The following is a 23,144-nucleotide window of genomic DNA, read 5'->3' on the forward strand; positions in this document are numbered from 1 at the left end:
TCACCTACACTCACACGCTCACCCACACACTTTCTCACACACTCACATACACTGACATGACAACTCACACTCAGTTGTTCTTCTGCCAGCAGCTCCTTTACATGTTCCCTTTCTCAATGGCTAATAAATTGAGGAATAAAGACTGGCCAATGAGAAGCAGACCTCACAGACAACAGAATGAAAACATGGACCCAGCAGTGACCACAGCGGCTTCGTGCAGACAGGACCGCTTCCGGGGAGGGTGCAGGGGGAAGCCCGGCGCTCGGCTGCTTCTCCGCCTACTGCTCGGAGGTTGACGTGATCAGGGCAGATGCGCCTCCCCCCACCCCTGCCAAAGCTGCACAAACTCTCACTTTTCTCACATGACGAAAACCACTTTTGAGTAGAACTTTCTTTAAGAGGGACACCAAAATCCATTCAAGATGGGCGTCTCTCTGTGCTACTGCCGCATTCTTAAAGTGAGCTTAATGGGGAGAAATATTAACATTTCTAAACAGAAAATACTCGTTTTACTGCGTTCTTCTCATAGCACAGGAGATAAACTCAAGTTTCCAGAACTCAGACATGACCCAGCAACAAAAATATGTCCAATGGAATGCAAGTTGTGCCTTCAGCCTCGGTGTACTCAGATGTAGGGCTGTCAGCTGTTTGGCACAAGACAGAGCCTGGTTCGAATCCTACCTCAGGAAGATTACAGAAACCAGACTTACTCTCCCATCCAAAACAACTCCAAAATGGACAAACCATGTATAACAACAGCTTGCAAGACACTGTGTATTTGGCAGCCAAGCACAGCCATCCCTGAAAGAGCCTTGAACAAATGCGCTAAGCTCTGGTCCAGCGTGCTGCCTGGGGACAGTTTCTGGCCACTGTGCAGGGAAGAGAAGCCCAGGTGCAGCCCAGTGGACCTCCAGAGCTGAAGAGACGGGCTGAGGGTCTGGGGCCAGAGCTGCTAAGACTGAGCAGCAGAGAGGAGAGAGCTGCCAGAGAGAGAGAATTTCAAAGAGCTGCAGGAGGGAACTCAGCTGAGCGGTGTTGAGTGCATGTGTGGGGAAATCGCATGAGGCCAGGGAAGGAACCGCCTGAAGAAACTGCAGGGAGCCTGTTCTGGCCCTCCCTCGTGCAGGGGACAGCGCTGTCCCCACCAGCCAGAGTGGACACCTCGCGGTTCACAGGGCACGGTGGTGGGCCTGCAGGGTCTTGCTGCTACAGTGGAGAGGAGTTACCCTTGCAGTGATCTGCTCTGGTCCTACCTAACAAATCTTGAAAGCAAGACCCCAAAAGATTAAACTGTTCCCAAGCAGTTTAACTGCCTTGGAGGTGGATTGAACAATGCACCCAGTTCAGAACTGGTCCTTGTCCCAGTCCCGCTCCTGGCGCGTGAACCCACAGGACCTCTGGAGGATGTCATCTTCAGACTTGGTGTGGCCAGCTGAGCGGCTTCCTAATCTGATCACTGGAGGCCTTAGGAAGAGCCAGTAGGCGGCAGTCAGCAAGAACCCAGAAGAGAAAGGAGAGGATGTCGCCACGTGGCAGGAAAGCCGAGGAGCCCGGGGACTGCCAGTCAGCGGTCGGAACACCACAGCCTTCGGGGAGAAAACCTGGCCTCGCTGACACCTTGATTCTGTGCTTAAGGCTTCTGAATGCGTGAGCCCGTCGATTCCCGTTGTTTAAGGCAACCCATCGTGTGGCATCTGCAACAGATGCTCGGCGAATAACACAAAATCCCTGAGCTTTGAATACCTACCACAAATATCCAGTACCCAACAAGGTAAGACCCACATTGTCTGGAATCCAGTGCAAAATTACTAGGCATGCAAAGAAGCAGGAATATGCATCCCACAAGGAAGAGATTAATCAAATAATTGAAACTGACCCATAATTGATAAAGATGTTAGAATTAGCAGAAGAGAACATTATAACACTTAGACCTGTTTTCCATTACATTCAAAAGTTAAGTAGATGGAGAACACAGACACGGATATTTGGAGATGCTTGGAGCCCAGCAGACATCACCATGAGGTGTTAAGCAAGCCAGAACCTGGAGAGAGCCAAGGGAAGCCAAGACATGAAAGCCAGCCCTGGAGAAGCAAAGGGAGGAACCCCCACAGGAACAGAGGCTGAAAGCACAGAGCCCAGGAGCAAGGGACCAGCAGATGCCAGCCACGTGCCTCCCCACTTAATGGAGGTGTTCCTGACCCATTGGCTTTTCTTGAATTAAGGTATCTCTCCCTGGATGCCTTAGTTGGGACATTTTTATAGGCTTAGAACTGTAAACTTGTAACTTTATTAAGTTCCCCCTTTTAAAAAAAAGTTAAGAAAAGACATAAGATCTACATGAAACTTCTAGAGATGACAACTATAAAGTCTGAGTTAAAAAATACACTGGAAAGTACTAATGGCAGATTAGACACTATAAAAGGAAAGACTAGTGAGCCGGAAGAGACTGCAATAGAATCTATCTCAAATGGAATGGAAAGAAAGGAAGAGAGGAAAGAGCATCAGGTTGATGTATGGAGACTACTAGCAGCATAATACACATGTAGCTGGAATCCCCCAAAAAGGGGTAAGTAGGGAAAAGATTTGAGGAAATAATGACCAAGTTTTTTTCCCCAGATTTGACAAAAATGATAAATCCACAGATCTAAGAGGCTCAAGGAGCTCCAAGCCCAAGAAATGTTTGTACTTAAAAATTTTCACTCATGGGAAAAACCTGAGGCTTAGATGGCTTCACTGGTGAATCCCAGGAAACAGTTAAGGAAGAAATTATACCAATGTTTATAAACCATTCTAGCAAACTGAAAAGGAGGGAATACTTTCCTAGAGCATGGATGACTCTAGAAATGCTCACGCGCTGTGTATAGCACCCACTGCTGGTGGTTTAGCAGTCGGGATGTGCAGACACTTGCCTTGGGGTTTCAGTGCGTGGGACGCCCTGGCCACAGGTCTGCCTCCCACCTGCAGAGGACGGCGTGCTGGGCCGAGCAGCTGCGGGCAGCCCTGTGCTCTGGAAAGGGGGTGGAGGTCAGCGGGACATCGCAGCAGTGTAGGGGGGCGAGGACGAGCTGTGTGGAAGAAAGACAGAGAGAAATCAGCCGAGCGACTTCTGTGTTTCTGGACGCGTCCTCCAATCAAATAAAACTCAGTGTCATGGGTGCGAGGGGGTTCCGTGGTAGGATTCTCACCTGCCATGTGGGAGACCCGGGTTTGATTCCTGGACCAGGCACTTTCTCCAACAAACAAGCAAACAAACAAAAAAACCAAAAAAAAGCAAAAAGTTCAACAAATGGTGCTGCATTAGGGGGATGCTCACATGGAAAAAGAAAGAAATGTGACCCTGCCATACAGCATACCAAAATAATAATAATAATAATAATACACTATCATATTTTTCAAAATTACTCCTGCTTTCCAAATCCTATGAATGACAAGTCCTCTTTGGATGATTTAGAAGTTACAGAGAGACAACCGAAGTAAAAATCAGCCATCACCCTAAAGCAGCAGCCCCCCCATGCAGGGCTGGCTGCGTGAGCAGGTTTGCGTGCACGATGGCTTGGAGAGGTTCTCTCCAAGTCCCACGTGAACTCCAGCTTCTCTTAGAGCCGCGCCAGCTGTTCCAACACCGGTTTCCAGCACGAGTCCCCTGTGCCCTCAGGAATGCACTTCAGCGAGTTTCTCCCCAGAACTTCTGTGAACTGGTCCCAAGATGATGGGACATTTTAATTCTTTTTCCCAAAAATTTAATCATGGTCGTGTATGTATACATTTTCCATTTTAATCACTGTACAATTCAGGGGCATCCGCTGAATTTACGATGCTGGCTGCCCATCTCCAGCAACATGACCAAAGCTTTTCACTGACCGGAGCACAGGCCCTGCCCGCCCAGGCCAGGCCCCCACCCCTGCCCCCAGCCCCGGACAATCGCGAATGCGCGTCGGTCTGCACACACCTGCCTCTTCCAGATTTCTCTGTTCTCAACTGCTGTGGACCGGGTAACACATGACCCACCCACGACCCCGCTGCCACCCTTCCGCCTGGACGAGACCCCCAGATGCCCGCCCAGATGCGCAAACACCAAGGGCCAGAGGGGCGGGGCCGGTGCCTGGTGCCACCTTCGCCTACCCAGCGCCCACCACAGGGGACTGTGCCAGAGCCACGGCTGCCCCAGCTCAGGGCCCCCTGGCTGCGAGGCTGTGCCACACCTGACACCCCCACAGGCGTCTGAAGGCCCCCTCATCGCGTGACCCTGGCACGGTCGCCCCCATCTCAGTGCTCGTCTGTACACACAGGTGTGGTCAGCGTGGGGGACACGCTGTCAGTGTCCCCGCAGGACAGACTGCCCTCCCAGGGCGTGGAGGGACGGTGTGCACGCTCCCCGCAGGCGAGGGGGCCCCAGGCCGCCCAACATGGCCCCAGGCTGACCCTCAGTTCTCTTGGGTGGGACAAGGCGGCCCCAAGGCACTGGACTGGCCAGCAGCATCCTGCCCTGCTTCCCTCTATCATGTGAGTGATGGAGGAGAAATTCAACTCCCCGAGCCTTAGCCTTCTTGTCTGTAAAACGGGGATGCGAACAGTCACGTGGGGGGCCCTGAAACGTGAGGCTGCCCACAAACTGGTTGTTCCGTGTGTTCTCAGCATTCCTGGCGGGCACACAGCCATGATACCCCCACCTGTCCATCCGCACCGGCCGCAGGTGCCCACGGCCCCCTCCCCGGCCAGCTCCCCACGCGGCCCCGAGGCTCCACCAGCCACAGCAGGATGTCCGGCCACACGGCCTCTGCCTGAGGCTGGACCGGCACAGGTGGGGTGGCAGCAAGCTCAGGACCGACTCAGCCCGTCATTCCCTGACCTCCCAGGCCACGTCCTCCGGCGTACGTCCCTGGGGGACGCCAACATGACCCCCCATGTGCTGGTCTAGCGGACACAGGCCTGCGCGCTTGAGAACCGGGCGCTCCCAGTGCCTTCGCCAGCCTCTCCCAGCAGGGAAGAGGAGATCTGGGGCCCGTGGGAGACCTGGGGTCCGCGGGGAGAGCCGGGGTCCCCGGGGAGATCAAGCCCAGCTGTCTTGGCCTCATCCTAACAGACCAGACCCTTAGGGCCCCATCTGCAAACGGGGTTTGCGCCCATGGGGCCAGGGGTTGGGACTCGAGCACAACTTTGTGGGGGACAGAGTCGGCCAAGGGCACGAGGCCCCCGGGGCCTAGAAGGGAGAAGCCAGGCCCGCCCACACATGATCTCTGCGTAGGGGTGGGTGAACAGCCGCCCCGCAGGGGGGCTCTATGGGGGGGTCTCTCGGGGCCGGCGGGGGGAGCATCCCGTGGACAGGCAGCAGGGAAGCGGGTCTGAGGTCAGATCCTGCTGGTAAGGCTGGGCTGGGGCAGCCGCCGAGGCTGGGACATGCCACCGCAGCACAGCTCAGGGGCCAGCAGACCAGGCGAGGACGGGTCAGCAGGGCCACCCTGTCAGGGGACCAAGCCACCAGCCCCAGGCCGCTGGACACGGCACGCGCTGAGGCGTCAGCATTTACAGTTTCAGCCGCGCGGCGGTATTGGGATGGTATTTTTAAGAAAAGAGGCCTTGTCTTTAAGGAAGACGAAGGGAAATGCTCACAGATGAAATAAGGAGACTGGCTCGGGTCGTCGGGCTGGGAAGGGCTGGGGCGGGGCTGGAAGGCGCTGCTGGCTCCTCCCCCAGCTGCGTGCTGGGAGCTTTCCACCGTAAAGTAATAACCAGTTAAGTAAGAAAGTAACCAGGTCGGGATTTGAAACATGCAGATGGGACCACATTAGAAAAAACAGGATGGCCCTTGACGAGGAAGCCTTCCCCAGGGACAAGCCCAGCCGGGGCGCAGCTTGTCCGCGCGTCTGTCTGCGCATCTGTCCACATGCACCCTGCCAGCAGCCAGGAGGGCCACAGGCTGGGACCCCCGTTTGCAATGAGGAAACGGAGGAAGTGTGCCCAGCTCACCCCACCAGGGTACGTCAGGGAGAAGCACGGTGCTGGTCTCTCATCTAAATCCTCAGCCCAGACCTCAGAAATGGAGAGGCACAGAGATGGGTGATCGAGCTCACCCACCCCAAACCAGAGAGGCGCAGTGACCTCCCTGACGTCACACAGCTTCTTAGGAGTGGGCTGACCTCACGCGCATCCTCACCCAGGGCCCGAGCTGCAGAGCCTAGAGGGCGGTTCTCTCGGTAGCAGGCAGCTCCCTGCCCCAGACCTCGCCTCCTGGCCTGGCCGTGTGCCGTGGTGAGCGGGAGCTGCCTGGCACATCTCCTCCCCACTGCCCCAGCCGCTGGCTGCCCTTGCAGTCAGAGCTTCTCAAGTCCCGAGTGCGTCTGGGAGACATTCCACCTGCACTTTTTAACTTAATATTTTCCTTTAATACATTCCTTTAATCTAAAAGAAATTGTATATTACAGCCACAGAAGGAAAACCACTGTCCCTTGCCATAAATACAAAGGCACTATAAAATCACAACCCTTAAAATAAGAAAAATAATTCCCTAGAGATAAGGCAAGCAGAATCTCGGCAGTGGACACATGGGCATTTGCTGCAAACTTCTTTGAACTTTGCTATATGCTTAAAAATTCCATAATAAAGTGTTGGGGTGGGGAAGCGTGATCTGGCAATACACATCTGGGGGGAGCCTCCTGGATTCTGTTCTTTCCGGGAGTTCAGACTGTACACCTTGAGTTCACTACATAATTCTCTCTACTGTTGATCATGTTTGAAATTTGCTTTTGAAAAAGTAAAGAGAGTAAACAAATGCAAAAAATAATAATAATAACAAGCAAAAAACCCTTCAGGTGATTTCCATTGCACACTGAAGTCCTTACTGCATCTGTGTGCTCCAGCCTCACCCTCTGAGCCTCCCCTGCTCCCTGGGCCTCCTCAGGCCCTTTGCACAGGTGGGCCCCGCTGGCCCAGCTCCCTGCACAGCTCAGGCCACTTCCCTCAGGTCTCTGCTGGGTGACAGCACCCCCCCCACCTGCCCAGCTGTCCATTCCCACTCTACCACCCTCTGCGGTGCTAACAGCATGGCTCACTCGCCACCTTCTCCTTCCCCGCCTGCCCTCTCACCAGGACAATGACAAAGGTGGGACGCCTCTCCTACACAGGTGCCAGGACTGGCCCCGTGGGGGGTGGCAGGACTGAGCGGATGACCAGGCCCGAGCAGCCCCCGTCCTTGCCCAGGGCTCCATCAGGAGCCCTAAAGAAATGAAAACCCCCTGATCTGACCTTAGGAGGCACTCAGTGTATATTCTGGAAAGGGTAAATGAACGGATGAATCTCAACTGGCACCACAAGCAGTTTTTATTTCCCTTCTGTTACATACTTTTACATAAAAATGCAAAAATATGGGTCTAGTCCAGATTTTCACAGAAAAATAGAAAATCTCAAATGAGATCACAAAAGGCCCAAGCCCCTCTCCTGCAGTCAGGACCCTGGCTTCCCCCATGTGGCTTCATTTAAGCTGCACAGAAACCCTGCCATCCCTGTGGAAGAGGAGGCCCAGAGAGGTGAATCCACCTCCCCAGAGCCACACAGCAGCAACAAGAGTTCGCAATTCCTGGACACCAGCCAGGCTCCCAGGGACCCTCCCATGGGCATCCTTCCCGCTGACAGGGGTGCAGAGTGGCCAGCTGGCCAACACCACCCTCTGTCCATGCCCCCACGCCAGTCCGCAGCCCTCCAGGGGATGCTGAGCCACCCCCGAGCCACCCAGAATCCCTGACCATGCGCCCCTCCCCCATCAGGACACTGGCCTGGGCACAGCTGGGTCCACCCGACCTGCCCAGCCCACCTGGGCCCCTGGGGTAGCCTCCTGCCCAATGTCCCTGGAGCCACCCCAGCCCCGTGGCACCCACCCCCACCCCCCTCCTGCGAGAGCCTGGAGCTCACCCCTCCTCTCTGCAGACTCTGGGGGACTCTGGCCTCCCCCACACTCCACTGTCCTGCCAGATCCCACTTGGGATGCCCGCAGGTTGCAGGCAGGGCAGCTTGTTTGGGTCTGTGCACCGGGAGCTATGTAAATTGGTTGGGTGCTCCTCTGTGCATGCCCTAAATGCTTCTGAAGCATCTCCCATGCCAGGAACAGCCCCCAGACAGAGGGAACAGTGTGTGCAAATGCAAACATAATTGAGGCAGGTCGTCTGAAGATCTGACTGTGGGGCTGAGCTCAGGAGGGAGGGAGTCGGGGCAGAGGCCAGTGGCTCTACAGCTCCCTGCTGACCTCCCTGCATGGCAGGCTGGCTGGCAGCGTGCTGGGGAGCCACGGGGGGCAGGCGGGGGGCACTTCATTCAGATGGTGAAAGGGCCCTGAGATGCCCAGGGGAGGCAGCAGGACCCTCCAGGAGCTGAGGGGCAGGCGGGCAGGGTGCTTGGATGGACTGGGGTGAGCGTCACGGTCAGGGCTCCATCTCAGGTCCCTGCCCAAGTCCCAGAGAGGGTGGGGGGAGCAGGTGCACAGGGAGGCCATGGGCCTGTCCTGGACACGCAGGTGGGGGCCGCCATGCGATGACCAGAAGAGGTCACTCAGGAGCCGTCGGCGTGTGGCCAGACTGATTTCCCTCCAGGTGGTCTCTGCCAGAGCCCCTCCCCTGAGGCCTCCCACCCTCAGCCCTGCCCCCCGCCCCTGTCCGCCCCACTGGACACCAGCCTCCCTGCGGTGGCTGCAGTGCACGGGCCCTCCCAGAGCACTGCGGGCGAAGGAATCCGTGCCCAAAGGGAGAGGAGCCCTGCAAACCCTGAGAGCGTCAGGGCGAACCTCCCCTCCCCCGCCCTGCCAGACTGGAGGTCCCCCCTTCCCGGTTCCCGGGGCGCCTGCCAGGACCCCTCTTGTCCCTGACAGTCGCAGCCTGGCTCCCGGGCAGGGCCTGTTCTCTGCCCTTCCTTGTTCATTCTTTTCACCACATGTGGTCACTAAAGCTCTTTTGTGGTTGCCAGAATTTCTCACCAACGTAATCTTTGTTGTTTTAATTTTGAAGTAACTACAAACTTACTGGAAAGTTGCAAAAATAATACAAAAACAAAACATAAAACTCCAACCTAACTTTCACCCAGATACCGAGATTTATCAACTTTTAATATTTTGGCACATTTCTTGTATCATCCTGAATACTCATCTGTCCATCCATCGTCCACCCATCATCCATCTGTCCGTCTGTCCATCTGTCCATCCACCTTCTAAACATTTGCACGTAGGTCGTACACACCACCCTTGGCTCCTGGCTACATCATGATCCCTCCAGGGACACTTCCTAAGCACAAGGTCTTCACGCGTGTAAGCGCTGCAGGTTCAGGCATCGAGCTCAAGAAACCCAGCGCTGGTGGAGAGCTTGCAGTCTGCTCTCGGTTTTCACAGCTGCCCCAGTGGTGTAGCCTAACCCTGCCCTGGCTCACATGTGCCCTACAGGTGTGTCTGCCTGCACAGGGCTGCGTTATTCCAGCGCTTCCTTCTCCAAGAGATGTGTCGGCTCCAGGCTGACGCCTTTTGTGTGTGTGGGGGTCGTGCCAGGCCCTCACACCTGGGTGGGGGGACAGCCTCTTGGGGCAGGGCCAACCCGGCAACACGCGTGTCCAGCTCCCCTGCGACCCTCCCTCAGTAACGGCCTCTCTGGATGGTGTGTGCAGAGGGTAGTTCCCACACGGCTTCGAGGGTCCCCAGCATTCGGTGACACTGGTCTTCGGGCAGAGACGAGGTCAGCCACCCCAGAGCTGGGCTGCGGTCTGGGGCCTGCTCTGACAGCCGGGGACAAACCACTTCCTCCTCCACCCCCACCACGCCCCTCCTGGGCCCCCCGCCGCCAAGCAAGCAGCTGGGCTCACAAGATTTTGGTTTGGGCCCAGCTGGGCAGCCCACTGCGGGGTCCTGGGGAAGCCGGTGAAGTTCTGTGCCTCAGTTTCCCCTTCTGCACGAAGAGCCGAGCACTATCCACCCTGGGTGGAGCAGAGCTGTGCCCGCCGGGGGCTGGGGTCTGCCACCTCCTGCCCTGCCTCTGGGAGCCCGGCATAGCTCAACCCCCACTTTGCAGGGCGCCGTGGCTCCTGCCCCAGAGGCCACCCTGGGGCTTCCCTTCCAAATCAAACACTGCCGCCCGCACTCACACCCCTTGTTTTGCAGCCTCAGTTTCCTCTTTGGCACAGCAGGGGGGCGGTCAGGCCCACCTGGGGGGCGGTCAGGCCCACCTGGGGGATGCAGAGGCCGTAGCTGGTGGCACCTACAGGCCAGGGGTCCCTCTGCCACCTGGGGCTTGGCTGTCTCTTCTCCACTGGTGCCTGCACAGTCCCCGGGGCCCAGCCACGCGCCAACGGCGACCCCCTCCCCAGAGCAGCTCGGCGACCCTCAGGAGCCCCATAAAAGGGCCCCGCGTGGCAGTAACAGGGAGGCCGGCTGCGCCCAGCCAGGACCACCCCAGGTCCAGGGCTTTGGGCCCTGCACGCCCCCCACCCCAGCTGCGGGCCATCCCGCCTCGGCCCCACGCTCCTATGTGACCCTTCGGACCACACCGGTAGGGCCCGGCCCCTTGGCCGGCCTCTTTTGGGCATGCAGAACTGGGGCTTCCAGACAGACCGGAAGGCAGGGGCAGCCTGAAGGTGGGGGCTGGACCCACGGGGCGCGAGGCTGGGGGGCCCGGGAGACAGAGCACCACCCCCAAACCAATCGCCAGCACCGACGGGGCGCCTGGCGGTTCACAAAGGCTGCTCAGATGCCCCACGTAAGGCCGCAGCAGCTCCCTTGACCAGCATCGCTGGTGGCACGACAGAGGGCTGGGGACAAGACAGCCTCCTGCACCCGCCCCAGCGGCTTCCTGCCTCGAGCACCTCGGCGCCCTCAGATGGCTCCGGCTCTGAGCTCCCCCCAGGGCCGCCCCGCCCGACAGCACCCCCTACAAAACCCCAGAGAGACCTCGGGGGTCCTGAGAGGCTCCAGGAGCTCATCTCACTCACCGGCCCCCGCACGCGCGCCTTTCTCCTAGGGGCTCGAACTTCATGCGACAGCAAAGTAGGACTTCCTTTTTCTAATTTTCACAATATGGGTCACAAAATGACAGCGCATTTGCATTTCCGCAGTGTCGCAGGAAAGGGACGGGGCTTGCACAGTGGTGAAGAGGAGAGAAAAGATGATCAAAACCCGCCGGCGTGTGGGCAACGCGCCCTGCGTAAGCCAGGCCAGGCCAGGCGGGCACCAGGAAACAGCCGGGGGGAGACTTGTGGGCTGGGGGTGCACCCCGCCCTGGCAGTCATCCCTCTGCTCTTGTCCTGGGGAGCTCGGCAGGCCCCCCAAGGCCCAGCCCCCAGCAGCAGAGGGGCAGCGGTACCAGCAGAGGCTTCTCGGAGCTTCTAGGGTGCAAACAGCGGGAATGAATGTTCCAAGGCAGCTGGAACGAAGCAGCCTAGCTGAAAATGAATGGTCTCAGGTGCTTCCACGCGGGAGGAGCCAGACCCCACCTGGGGAGCAGCTGCCCTCACGTGGACCTGCCCCGCCAGGCTGGAGCACACCCCCGGGAGGGCACCTGTCTTTCCTTTTGTGGTTTTAAGAAGAAAACTCATGAATAGAGACACTGCTTCCTAACAGGCCTGTGATGCATTGGGATCCAACTAAGCAATGTCTGCTTTCTAAATCCAGTTTTAAAGGCTGTTTTTTTAAAAGCAAGGTGATGTCTCTGAACGTCAGGTCCCCCGAGTCAGATGGGGGCAGAATGGGTGTTGAACGGGTGGCTGTGTAAGCGTGTGACAAACGAAACAAAAACAAGGAACAATACCCACACACGGAAACTTTCGTGCAGTGCTTTCTCCAATCACAGGGAGCATCCGTTCACACTTCCATGGGGCATGTTGTCGAGGGTGTGGCTTTAAATCACATCACCATGGCTGAAACAGAAACCTCGTTCCCACCTTTAGCTCCTTCAAAGAGTTGCCCAATTCGGGGGGGGGGGGCAAAATAAGTGCGAGGCTGGGAGCGGCTACCCCACGCTGGCCTCCTGGGGTCTACACAGCTGGCAGGCTCTGAGATGCCACGTGCTGGGCCCAGCGGGGGCAGAGACCAGCCTGCAGAGCTCAGCTATGGGCGACTCCCCCACATCTGAACACCAAGGTGATGGCAGAGCTCGTTCTCCAGCTCCGGTCTCTTGCTGGCTGCCACCCATTGCTGGGGACCCAGGATGGCCACTGCTCAGGATGGCCTGGTCTCACAGAGGGAGACAGGGCTTGGACCCGGGTTCAAATCCTGGCTCCACTGGCCGTGTGACCTTGGGGAAGTCACTGAGCCTCTCTGGGCCTGGATTTCTTCCTCCACCCAGTAGAGAAAGTGCAGAACACATGCTCTGGAATTTCTGAGCATGAGGAGGGCCTGCCTTGGCAGGTACTTCAGGGACATCAGCTGCTGTCCTCTGAGTAGCTGTGGCTGCAGCTGCTAAATGCCCCAGACCCTGAGTCTCCGCTCCCGAGGTGCTCCTGTGGACCACTCAGTTGCTTCCAGCTCAGGCCAGGAAAGAGCCTCTGCCACCGTCACCTGAGACCCTCCCCTCCACTGACAGCCCAGGACCTGGACACGGGGTGTGGGGTCCCACCAGGACCTGGGGCCCCCGATCTGGGTCCACCAAGAGCCACTGGAGACAGTGGAATTAGAAGTTCTCTGAGCACTGTGTTCTGGGAGGCTCCGGGAGACTCTATAAAACTTAGTGAGTCTGTCCCAGGCCAGGAAACAGCACCCCCTCCAGCCCCAAACCTGGTGGACACTACAGACTGGGGACATGGGGAGGAAAGCATGCCTAAGCATTCAGAGCTGGCCTAAGAAGGTCAAACTGGCTTCCGGGCAGCCAGCGCCAGCCAGGTGTGACCACCTGGAAGGCGAGGGGCGTGGGAGAAGCGGCAGCTCAGCTGGGAGGGGAAGCACAGTTGTGGTGGCAGCTGCCCCGCAGCCCTGGTGGGCCTCGCCAACTGGGATTCACGCTCCTGGACAGCCCCCTCTCCTGGGCACAGGGCTGCCTGTGTGACCAATGCAATGAGGCAGGGGTGCTGGGGGGCGTCTGCAGCTCGGTCCAAAGGCACTGCCGCTCCACCCTGCCCCACCTGTCTGTGCCGTGAGGACACTCAGGCAGCCCCGTGGGAAGGGTCACAGGGGGGCAGGGCGGCCTCCTGAGGCCACAGTCCCCGTCCCGGCCTCCAAGTCTCCTGCCACTATGGAAGAGGAGCCTCATAAAGCCGTCGGAGGATGGCAGCCTCCGGACCCGAAGCCAGCGTCAGGGGGACCCCAATTCCTCATCTACTTTACTAGTCGGAGGTAACAAAGGTCAGCTGCTGTTTTAAGGGGCTGAGTTTTGGGTGACCGTCATGTGTGAGGAGCGGCGTGGAGGGGACAGGGGACACCAGGCCACACCACATGAGGTGTCCGGAAACGGCGCCACGCGCTCGGGCCACGCTATCTGGGTATTTCACTGAACGTCCAAGCTCTGGGCTGGAGCTCTGCCGCACAGGGCTGCCTGCACAAGGGGCTTCACAGCAGTGAGGGGTCTGCCCTGTGCCACCCAGACGCGGGCGAAGGCCATGGGGCTCTCGTGATGTCCCCCATCGTCCTCAGGGGGCTGCTTGCCCCAGGACGAGCACTCCAAGGAGGGGCCTCCTGCTCGCCCTGCAGCTTCTCTCCGGGCCCTGCTCTATGCTAGAGACCCCCAGCCCCACCTGCCAGAATGGACAGCCATGCCCTGGGGTGCTGACCAGGGCCCCAAGCACCCCCAGACCCGGGGTCAGAGAGGGGAAGGCAGGGGGCCCTGTGAGAAGGGACCAGAAGTGACCCAGGAGGAACTGAAAAGGAGAACTGAAGAGAGCCTTCTAAACACCGGCAGGGAAATGGGGTCATGACACCAGGGTGTTCCCCCAAGAGCGTCCCTGGGGCCAGCAGGGAGGAGCAGGTTCAGGGCATGCCGGACACATGGTGCCCACACTGCAACCTGACAGGCCACCCCCTGCCTGGCGCTGCTGGAAGACCCCACCAGGCCCACTCAGACCCCAGAGGAAGGGCGGGCACCAGACAGCAGCGGCCTCCTTTCCAATAAGGGACAGGCTGGCTAGAGGGAAGGGAGGGCAGCGGCCAAGCCACAGGCTGCTTCCCAGGAAGCGTCACACAAAGCACAGGGCAGAGAAGGAAGAGGCTCAGAACGTGCAGTCAACAGTCTACAGGCTCCATAGAGCTTTCTTGTTTCCCACCCACTCCTAATGCACTCATTCACCCATTCACCCAAAGGCAGGTGTTAGCACCCACTGTGCACCAAGCACTCATTCCCCTGTGCACCAAGCAACCACATCCACAGTGCATCAAGCACTCACATCCACCTGCATCCACTGTGTGCCAAGCACTCACACCACTGTGCACCAAGCACTTGCACCACTGTGCACCAAGCACCCACACCCACTGTGTGCCAAGCACCCACACCACTGTCTGTTAACCACCCAGAATTCAAAGATGCCTATTAATAATGGGCATCGTGTACAAGTGCTTATTGTGCACCAAGCATCACAATCAGCACTTCACACGCACCACCATGTTTAATCCGCACAGGAAACCTATGCATGTGGTGGTAATATCCCTACTTTAGGAGGTTCAGAGAGGGGAACATGGGTTGCCCAAAATGTCACAGCTAGTAAAAGGAAGAGCAAAAATTTAAAACTGGTTGGAGTCCGCAGCGAAGCTCTGAAGGCCTGACGTGGTCCTTGCCTTGGGGTGCTCAGGGGGTAGTGAGGAGAGACTGGAAAGCCCAAGGAAGTGCCAGGTGTGACACCGAAGGTGGGTGATGCTATGGGGGTGTGTGTGTCACAGCACACATACAGAAACATGCCAGAGATGGCATCGCACACCCACCAGTGAGGGAACGGTGGACTACTCAGAACCTGGGGAAGGGTGAAACGGGGTCCCCCTGCGATGGTTTGGTGCCGCGTGTGCCCCGGGGATGTGCTGCTAAGCCTCAGCCCTCCCGAGCCTGTGGCCCCTGCACGCCCCGGACGCGCTCCGCCAGCTGGGGGGTTCCTCGGCCAGGGGGCTCCGCCCTATGCTGGGGCCCTTCGCAGGAGAATGAAATCCAGACAGAGGCACCCACGGGGATGGGACCCCGCTATCCAGCAGACAGCAGGAGAGAGGGGACGGGAGAGGCCGCCTCATGCCCTGCCACGTGCAGGCCCAGGACACCAGCACCTGGGGAGAACGCGTCATCTGGACGACCCCTGCTTTGGGCTTTCCTCAGCCTCCAGGCCACGACTGGAGTGACCCCCATGGTGTAACTGACCCACCTCGTGGTGTTCGCCTCGCAGCCTGGGAGCTGAAACACATACCCCAGCATGGACGAGCACGCCCCAGGGGACACGACAAGTGCAGGAAGGAAGAGAGCCTGAGAGCATTCAGGCCCAAATTAATGAAAAATGTCTGTGTGACTCCTGGTAAGAGGAACTTCTTACGCACAAACCCAGAAGGAAAAGGACTAGTAAATCAGACGTGAAAATCTCGACCATCTACAGGACAAAAGAAACCAAAACCAGAGGGGAGCAGCCAGGGGGCCTGGGAGGGTGCCCCCCACCCCCACAAGCTGCGCCAGAGGCTTCATCCAGAGGGGCCCAGGGCGGGGGTGTGGGGTACAGGGGCTGGGGGGGGCTTCTTGGCTGGCCTGAGGGGCCCCGGAAAGGGGAGCAGACAGAGGAGCCGGGCAGAGGGTTTCAGCAGCTGTGGCGGCCGGGCAGCGGGAGGGGAGAAGGGCACCGGGGGAGGGTCAGGGCTGGCGGCTTGCGGGCACACCTGACCCAATCCAAGCATGTGTCCTTAGGGGATTTTGATTTTTACATCTTTGTATCTATTTTTTAAGGATGTAATGCTGTAGAAGGTATGAAAATTCCAAAGGTTCAAAATAAGGCACGACATGAGGTGTCTCAGCCCTGCCCTCCAAGAAGTGTCAGAGCCAGGCTTGCCCACGTCCCTGCTGGGTCAGTACACGGCACCAGGACATGCTGGCCGGGACCCCACTTTCCTCACCAAAGCGCACGCTTCTGTGCGGCCACGTTCTCGAAGGGGCTGCGTGATTCTCCGCTGCATGGGCGCACGGCCGAACCGTGCGTTCCTGAGCCAGTCCCCTCCTAATCTTCAAGCAAAGCAACGATATTCTTAGAGTGCAATCTCGCCAGATATTTATAAGCAAGTCTTCTGGGTTGCAAAAATTTAGGAGATTTCATTATGCAGAAATAATCCATGGAATTAAGTACAGGATGATGGGCAGCCAGCCTTCAGGAACCAGACCTGGGGAATCACTGTGCAGTCAGGAGGGTTTTGAAGGCTATGTAGGAGTTTTCCAAACAAGTTCTGGCCAAAAGGAGGAGCATGAGTATGGCGTGTTGGGGGTCTGCGTAGCTGTGGTGACGCATGAATGAGGGGAGAAGGCAGCTGGAGAGGCAGGTAGGGGTCAGACCTTCAAAGGCCTGTAGCACTGGGGGAGCCAGGGAGGAATTTGAGGCAAGGGAAGCTCAACTAGTGGAAATTTGACAAGCAATGACAGCTTGGAGTCAGTTTACTCTCAGATGTGCTGGCCACTGCCCGGCCAATCCCTGCACACACACACTTCCCTCGTGGAACCTGAAGGCAGAGGGACCCCAAGCAGTGTCAAATCCACATCCCTAGGTTACCATGGAAATATAGAGAAACAGGCCCTTTTTGGAGTGTCTTCTTATAAATATCTGTTTTCTGTTCAAGGGCCTACAGAGGCTATCCAACATGTTGCAAAGCCTTGAGTCCCACTTCGCACCTCCCTGCTCCCAAGCCTGTGAGCGGCAGAGAATGTTCTCTTCGCCGTGACGGGGTGACACGGTGCGCGCCATCCCTGCCGGGCTCACAGACAGCGCGTGTTCAAAGACAATGCTGCCCAGAGGAAACACTACATCCAGCCCGGTTACGGCCGGCAGGGTCAGCAGATTCAAATACAGCCTGCCTGGTGACATGTGAAGTCCAGATCTATAGCACACCACTTTGCAGCATAAATAGATCCCGTGCGATGTTCGGGACAAACTTACACTGAAAAATTATTTGTGGTTGATCTGAGACTCAAATTAAATTGAGCATCCTGTATTTTACAGACCAACCCTATTTTCACGCTGGCAACGCAAGATGAGACAGCCCACGAGAGCCCAAAGGCCAGCTTACAGCAGCGGCACCTAACTGGACACGAGTGTTTCCTTCCACGGCTGCACGCACTTCCTGACAAACGGCACCGGGCACCTCGGCATGCAGTGACCCTATTCGGGAATGATAGCTCCAAGGTGTTGACCGTGTGCTCCCAGCCGGGCAGTCTGGCAGAGGTTCCGACCTCAAATAATGCCACAGTCTTGAACGTTCTTTTGGAAAACGCTCTCTTCCCTCCCTGCCCAGGGGTGTGCGCTCATCGAAAGCCCAGCACGCCGCTGTGCCCAGTGGAGGCAGTGGGGTGTGGGAAGTCACCCGCGATGGCTCGGGGTGCCAGGCTTCTCTGCAGAAGGTGGGACGATACACTCAAGCCTTCACCGCACACAGCACTTAATGACAGAAAGCGGCATGCACTAGGCCTCTAGAAATTAGCATGTTAAACTGACTCGATGGGAGCACACACACACAGGGCTGGTTTTCCAAAGAAAAGCATTGTTTAGGGCAGCACAATTTCTAAGACTGCCGACGCTGTCATAAAGCGAAGGGAAGGCTCATAGGCTCGCCTGGGGACATGTGCCCAAATCCTGGTAACACATACTGGTGAATAAAAAGGAAAGTTGTGTGAAAAAATAATAGTAAAAATATTAAGTGGCGCCTCGGGGTTGTTTTCTATTTGCATTACTTAGAGTACTAGGGCCGTGGAGCATGTTGTCTCCACCTGCATTTTCTTCTTTTTTTGGAGGGGTGTATGGTCAGGGAATCGAACCCAGGTCTCCTGCATGGAAGGCGAGCATTTTACCACTGAACCACCCATGCAGCTCTGCATGCTTTTGAAGGGTGATCTATCACATTGCAACAAACCTAAGATGCCATCAATGACAGATGCACTGCAGTTTTATGTACAGCTAAGAAAGAAAAATCACTGCCAATCAGAGTTGTAAGATGCCAATACCTATAAGACAAATTCCTGATTTGGGGGATAGGAAAAGTAGCTCAGAACCAGTGAATGTCATCTCAGAGTTACTGGTGCTTGGGCAGGTTTACGTGTATGGTAGAGGGGGTCCCATGCCCACCCAAAATGCTCCTCCATTCTTGGGCATCCCGGAGGGCCAGGCTTGCCAGCGTCTGCGGCCCAGCTCTGGACAGAGGTGATGTGTGCCTCCGGTGGGCATACGTGGGTGGCGAGGCCCCAGAGGCTGAGGCAGGTCTAGGGGTGGGCGCGGGCTCTGCATGGTACTCCAGGGACTGGGCTGGGCCTGCCCCTCCAGCTGGCTTTGAGCTAGGGCTGCACAAAAGAGCAGCGTGCGGGCAATTTGGAAGGCAGAAGCGAAGGGCACAGTGACGGGACGCCGGGAGAGAAAGGCGCAGGGGTGCTGGCAGATTCGAGGTCAGCCTTGCTCTTCCCTGCTCGGTGTCTAAGGTTCATCCAAAAGGACAAACCATTTCCGACCCAATGCAGGGGCTGCAGCTTTCCACCAGCATCCTCACCGGCTTGCCCTCACTGGTTTCTCTGCTGACCCTTACTCACCCTGCTGCTCTCACATGTGGGTGCCACCCTGCTCCTGTGAGAACCCCCTTTCCAGCACATCACTCGGGCAGGCCCTGGTCCCCAGTGAAACCCTGACCAGGACAGGTCCGAATGGACCACCTGCCACTGGGCAGCGTTGGACCACGACCGGGCAGGAACAAACCTCTGCCACGTAGACCCTGGGTGGCTTGTGCAGCAGCTGCCTGGCCCGGCCTCCCTGGCCACCGGTTTCATTCCCAGCTTATCCTTCATGGAGGGACGAGCTGAAACTTTGGAGCGCATTTTCACCCACAGTGCTTTTTAAGACTTTGAATGGAGTTCTTAGGAGGAACGCAAGTACATTTATTAAGCACGCACCAGAAGGCAGACCCTGCGAGCATTTAAGGGCTCCCGGCATTTCATCCTTTGCACATCTGCTGTCACGAGCTGTCAGGGTTCCTTCAACGTGAAGTTATTTTGGTTCTCGTCCACACTGCCTTCCTCTTTTATGTCACGGGTCCACCTTCGCTGAGTTCCTCCGGCCGCACATGGAGGGGTCTCCTGAATTGTGAAGCGTCCACACCCTGCAGTCAGCAGCTCCTTCTAGGGTCCGGGAACGGCGGAGTGGAATTTCACTCCCACTGGTGCTGCTTCTGTGGTTTGCTGCCACACATTCACCCCCGCTGGCCGGCTCCCTCTTTTCTTTGCAAACGTCTCACATTTGATCACTGGGAGGCAAGAGGGACTGGGAAGGAAGCGCCCGGGCTGGTGGGCCATGCACGGGGCGCGGATGGAGGCGCATGGACTGTAGAGCACACACCTCAGGGACTCGGGTGTGGACCGAGCTGCGCCACTTGCAGCCCGCACACCTGCAGCTGGGCCAGCCGGGGTCTCCTGCACTCAGGCGTGCGGCCACACGCCCTCTGCTGCAATCACTCAGCTCTCCTGCCATTCCAAAGGCAGTTGGTCACAAGCTATGGTTGGCCTGATTTACATCAGGGGTGCTTAAAGGGTGGCTCCTGGACCCCTGGGAACTTGCCCAAAATGCAAATTCTCAGCCCCATCCCAGACCTCTGAAGCAATGCTGCCTATAGTTTAAAACAGAGGCTTCAGACCACACCCAAACCATGTCACGGGGCCCTCCCTCCATAGGGGCTCTCCCTATCACCTAGAATGAAACCTCTGAGGCCCAGCAGTGAAGTGGGGCTTGCCCAGGTCACCCGGTGGGACAGGAGAAGGTGGGGGTCAAAGCCAGACCTCGTGAGACCCTGGAAACAGACAGCCTGGCAGGGACTAAATCTGACCGGCTCCGGCAGCCCAGCCCAGGGGTAATCCAGACCCCTCTTCACTGCAGAGATGTCTCCATGAAGTGAGTTCAGTGATGTGGACTTCACGGGATTGTTGTGAGGTGAAATAGCACATAGAGCCCCTGCCCTGCCTGCTGGGGAGCCGAGACGTGTGTGAGGATGTGATGGCAGGAATGGAGGCAGCTATCTTGCAACCACGAGGCCCCACCTTCTGAGGAGGAAATGAGGTCGTATATGTGGAAATGCTGGGTGACCCAGGGAACTTGATAAAAATTATCTGCTCCTAGGGACATGAACAGACATTTGCACCCAATGCTCTAGCAGCATTATTCACAATTACAGAAAGATGGAAACAACCCAGATGTCCATCAAGAGATGAGTGGATATACAATATGTGGCATATATATTTGATGGATTATTATTCAGCAGTAAGAAAGAATGAAATCCTGAAGCACACAGCAACACAGATGAATCTTGAGGACATTACGTTAAATAAAATAAGTCAGACACAAAGGACAAATATCGTTTGATCTCACTGACATGAACTAATTACACTATGTAAACTCATGGACATAAAATATAGGAGATAGGTTACTAGGGTATAGAATGAGGCTAAAGAAAGGGGAGCAGTAGCTTAATGTGTGCAGAATGTTTAGCTATGGGGAACTTAAGCGTTGGGACATGGACAGAGGCGACGACAGCACGCTGTTGTGAGAATGACATTGCTATGGCGTGTGAGTGTGGAAGGGGAGGGAGAGGCAGGTGTGCCACCAGCAGGAAAGCTGGAGTGAAACACGGGAATGTGTGACACAGTGACGCTTGTGGTGGGCAACGTCTGTGATTAATAGTGCAAGTATCAAAAATCTCCTTCATGAACTAGAGCAGATGTAAGAAACTATTACAAAGAGTTAACACTAGAGGGGTATATGGGGGAAAATGTACTGATTGCAAACTGTGGGTTACAGTTAACAGTTATACTTAGTATAAGAACGAGGCCTTTTACCTCGGTCTCAAGGTCTCAGTAAATTATCAGTAGATGTAGGTTTACAGGACAGAGTTTTCATAACCCCCTCCCAGGCAGATTTCCCTGCTATGCACATTTTCTATCACTGGGGTACTTTTGTTACAATTGTTGAAGCAATAATATTATAATGAGCTATTCTGCTATTAACTTTAGCCTCCTGGGGTTCACTCTCTGGTTTGTTTCTGTGTGCGTGGTAACTTGTACACAACCTAAAATCTCCCATTTTACCCCTTTTCAAATATCTAGCTTGGTGGTATTAACGACATCCCAAAAGCTGTGCCTCCGTCACCGGCCCCTTGCCAAGATTTCCCCATCACCTCAAACAGAAATACCCTCCTAATCAAACGCTGACACCTGCACCCCCCACACCCCACGCCACCAGCCCCAGGAGCCTGAATTCTAATTTCTGACTTTACAAATTTGCATATTCTGCTTAGTTCACAGAAGTGAGATCATACAGCATTCGTCTTTTTGTGCCCAGCTGGGAACTGTCTTTTAACAGAATTCTGGGCACAGACGAAATTAAAATTCCATCTTTAGTACATGTAACACGGTCTCCGGGCCTGGGTACCCGTGCAGGGAAAGGGCATTAGTGAAATCTGAATGAAGCTTGCAGTGAATGGCATTCTACCAAAGCAGCTTTCTCAGCAAACACACCACACTACACACAAATGTAACACTAGGGGAAGTCTGCACTATCTTTACAACTTTTCTGTACATCTAAAAACTTCAAAATAAAGCAGTTTTTAGGTGCAACATTTACTGCTTTTATAAGCTGCTGATATCCTGTTGTGGGGCGGGTACTGATCAGCTTTCTCCCCATCTCGGCCACAGAGAGACCCTGCAGGGCTCCGAGGCTGCGAGGAAGCTGGAGCCACTGGGGAGAGTGAGTGTCGGACTGAGGAAAGAGCCACGTAAAGGAAAGGTGGCAGGATCGCGCCTGCCTGTGCCCTCACCCGCCCCACCAGCACTGCCGCTGGCACGTGTCCGGGTCCCGGGTCGGGGCAGCAGCGCCTCCTCGGACGCGTCCCGCGATCACGCGGGTCTGGCCCAGCCTGTCTAGCTGTGGCCTGTGGGACTCACGGTCCCGAGCTGGTGGAAAGCTGGACTCTCTGACACGGGCTGTGGGAAAGCAGCCAAGCCCTGTGGCCTGGGGCGAGGGATAGCTGGCTTAGGACAACAGGGCAGCGCCCAGGACGCACGAGGAGGCTGTTTCCTGGCAGGCGGGGACAGGGAAGTCCTCGGGCCTGTCCAGCAAGGGAGGTTCCACACTTTGGCCTGGAGCTGCTCTCTGAACTCATCGTATGGATAACAGGCCAATCTGCAAAGACTCAGAAAGGCGTGTCTCTCCTCCTTCCTCTCCTGCTGGCACCTGGAAGGTGAGGAAAGGTCTGTCTCCACACTTGCTGGAGAGGAGCTTAAGGAGTGGATGCCTCAAAGTCTAAATCCCAGTGGTAACAGACAAAAGTATCACAACGTCCAGGTTTCAGAAAAAGCTTGCCAAACATACAAAGAAGCAGGAAGCAAGGGCCCAGGCAAAGGAGAAGATGAAAGGGTTACAAACAATCAACGGGCAGGGCCAGATCGGGACAATCCATTCACAGACTTTAAAAAGTGGTCCAGGGTATCCTCAAAGAACTGATGGAAAACACAGACAAAGAACTAAAGGAATCAAGGAAAGTGATAGATGCGCACAAAGAGAATACTAATAGAGGGATGGAAATGACAAAAAGGAACCAAAGAGAACTGGAGACCACGAGAACAGAAATCAAAATTCCCTAGAGGGGTTCAGCAGCAGACGAGGTGTCAGGAGAAAGCATAAGAGAACTTGAAGATAAAACAATTTGAATCATCCCATTTGAGGGGCAGGAAAGGAAAGAACAAAGAAAAGTGGACAGAGCCTGAGGCCCTGTGGGACACCATCAAGTGACCCGATATATTTATGCATGCAGGAGTCCCAGAGCGAGAAGAGAGGAAGCGGCAGAAAGGACACTCAAAGAAATAACAGTGGGAAACTTCCCAAACTTAACAGAGACATGAATATACACGTTCAAGTTTCTTAGAATTCTTAGAGCAGAAGCATAAAATGAACTCCAAACAGGACACATCCAGATAGATCTACACCACACCACTTTATCATCAAACTGT

At 56.0% G+C, this 23,144-nt stretch overlaps 1 protein-coding gene across 4 annotated transcripts in view; it reads right to left on the reverse strand.

The window, feature by feature from the left end:
• FGD3 (FYVE, RhoGEF and PH domain containing 3) overlaps window positions 1-11,124 on the reverse strand; it is a 59,278-nt gene extending 48,154 nt beyond the window's left edge. Inside the window, exon 1 of one of the 4 annotated variants that reach the window (XM_077138697.1) lies at window positions 10,954-11,124. The gene's annotated coding sequence lies outside the window, so the exon portion shown is untranslated. Of the gene's footprint in view, window positions 1-68; window positions 828-2,909; window positions 3,061-10,953 lie in introns of those variants that run through there. The other 3 variants (XM_077138699.1, XM_077138696.1, XM_077138698.1) reach the window with 3 other exon arrangements.
• Window positions 11,125-23,144: the final 12,020 nt, after the last annotated feature.

Source organism: Tamandua tetradactyla, chromosome 2 (assembly GCF_023851605.1).
Source record: "Tamandua tetradactyla isolate mTamTet1 chromosome 2, mTamTet1.pri, whole genome shotgun sequence".
Taxonomy (NCBI): Eukaryota; Metazoa; Chordata; class Mammalia; order Pilosa; family Myrmecophagidae; genus Tamandua; species Tamandua tetradactyla.